The sequence below is a fragment of the Chaetura pelagica genome, unplaced genomic scaffold (assembly GCF_000747805.2).
Source record: "Chaetura pelagica isolate M959 unplaced genomic scaffold, ChaPel_1.0 scaffold269, whole genome shotgun sequence".
In the NCBI taxonomy this organism is placed as follows: domain Eukaryota; kingdom Metazoa; phylum Chordata; class Aves; order Apodiformes; family Apodidae; genus Chaetura; species Chaetura pelagica.
The window spans coordinates 1,605,813-1,608,204 of NW_009954705.1; the positions used below are offsets into that span (position 1 = coordinate 1,605,813).

Below are 2,392 nucleotides of genomic sequence, written 5' to 3' on the forward strand. Positions count from 1 at the left end.
TACATAGTCAAACCAGTAATTCCTCCCCCTCCAATCTCATTATCTGAACTGCCATAATTCATGTCACCAACTCTTTTCCCAAATAGTTGCCTGAAGCAGGCACTTGACAAGAAAATTTTTGCTTGAGACATTCATATTTGAGGATATTATAAACAAAGTAACACGAAAAAAAATGTTGGACATCCTTACCTGCTGGCTATGCTGCCAGCTCTGCTCAGTATTACCCAGCCTGTGGAAATTCCTGCATATTCCAGTTATTTGTTGCTCTTTCTAACAAATTCACTAAATGTGAGTGCAGCATGAGCAGACAGCTACACATGAGAAAACTCTGAGCTGAACTTCTTTTTAGTTGAAAGACTGCAACAGATCTTTTCTTTAAAAGTTCCTCTTACAAAAATCTACTACTGGGTGCTACCAGGTCTCATATTAATCCAAGTTTTTCTCAAGATCTTTAAAATGGCCTCATAATCAATAATTGCTCCTGATTCTGTGGAGATTAGTTGAATGATACACTTCATTAATTCATCATTAAATAGAAAAGAAAAAAGTAGTGTGTCTTCACAGCAAGTTTATGTCCCCCAAAATTGGCCTTTTCAGGTGATAGTTGGGTAAATCCTTCTCATTTCTATCAGCTGGAGAAGATATTTTATGCTTATGATTGATTGTTTTTGTGTGCATGTTTGCTGCTCTTCTGTGTTAGTTGTCGCATACTGTCAATAAAGAAAAAGTGAGGTGACTGAAGGTTTGGCAAAGCTGAAGTTCATGAAAAATGCATGAGTTTGATATGTAAAGATTTTCTCTCTTTCTTATACTGAAGTAGTTGATATGCTCATTGCCAGTTAAATATAAAATGTTGGGAAGCGTATGGTGAAATCTGATTGAAACAAAATCATCAGGGAGAGGAAAGATAACTGAGTACTATCCAGGAAAACAATCTCATATCCAGAAGTTGAAAATAAGAAGCTAAGTATTTCCTGCAACCCAAGCCTAAAGAATCAGATATACAGTAAAAAAAATCCTAACTTTTAGAAAGAGGTCACAGGAGTATAATAAAAAAGGAAATGAGAAGATCTAATAGTAGGAAGTAGGACTGGAAACAAAGGAAAAACAGAGAATAAAAGTATAATGCTTAGTGTTTGTTACATCTGCCCTCCTGCTTCCTGTGCAAAGGTCTCAAAGATTCTATATTTAATAGTTTAAGGCCAATCTTATCTTTTTTAGCATATTAAAGATGCAGCTAGGATCAAAGCTTTTGTAGCCAATGTTGAAGTGTATCTACTAAGTGCTTATAATTGTTAAATAGAAACTGATTTGGCATATTATATGCATCATAACTTACAGCGGAGTTAATTAATTGGCAGTTACATTTCTTCCTAGGTAGCCTATGGCACTTTTTTGATTAATTTTTAAACAAATGTAGTTCAGATTTCCTATTTCCTAAGCCTTTTTTTTCCCCCTGTGGCCTAAGTGGCATGCACTGAACAAATATTCATGAGTCCTTCCTAGATGATGGTGATGATTTCATATTTTATAAGAAAATAGTAAAGAAGTTGGACTCTGCCTTGAAGAGCAAATGGTTCTTTGCAAATGAGGGAAGTTAAAGCTGCTGACATTGCTCTGTACCCCTGCCCTGAGTCACAAAGCAGCACGGTGAGGTGGTAGTCAGAGCCCAGCTTGAGTGTAGAAAAATGGAAGGGCTACACTGGGGAACTGTGTCTTTTCCCAACTGCAAATTCTCTGGTAACAGCCATTTCCCTGGAAACATTTCCACCTTGGGACTCACTGTGCTGCCCTCCTAGTGTAAACCCACTAAAATACCAAGAGATTTGTCACTGAGTTTAGCAAAGCATCATCTATTTTGTGACAAACAACGAATGTTTCACATCTACAAAATGGCTTTTTTTTTCTCCAGTTCAAATGGGCAGCTGGATTTTTATAGCTCTGATTTGGAATATTCAGCAGCCCCCTGAAAATGGAATGTAGAGAAATATGCCCACCTCCACAATCATGTCTCCTCAGGACACAGATGACAACGAACATTTTGTAATAAGAGCACGTAGGGTATTTTTTTCCTCACACAAAGGATTTAACAATGCAATTTCTCTGAAACAATTACCTTAAAATACCTTCACCTTTATTTTTAACTGCCTAAGTTGAAACTGACTTCCCCCAAAATTGTATGTCAAGAAGAATATTTTAAATAATTTCTAATAAAAATTCTACTTACTCTTGGGGTACCTACCTCTGTAAGTAATATCATCTTTCAGGACTTAAAAGTAACTTTCACTAGTAGAAGATCTTCCATTTGTCTCTTTTTTGGGAAGAGATCAGTTCTTTATTTGTGTTTGGTTAGGTTTTGAGACTGTAAAGTCTTTATTTATGGAGAGCGGTT

At 36.3% G+C, this 2,392-nt stretch overlaps 1 protein-coding gene across 1 annotated transcript in view; it reads left to right on the plus strand.

The window, feature by feature from the left end:
* The window catches only part of MTUS2 (microtubule associated tumor suppressor candidate 2), a 171,605-nt gene that overhangs the window by 4,643 nt on the left and 164,570 nt on the right, over window positions 1-2,392 (plus strand). The window lies entirely within an intron of this gene.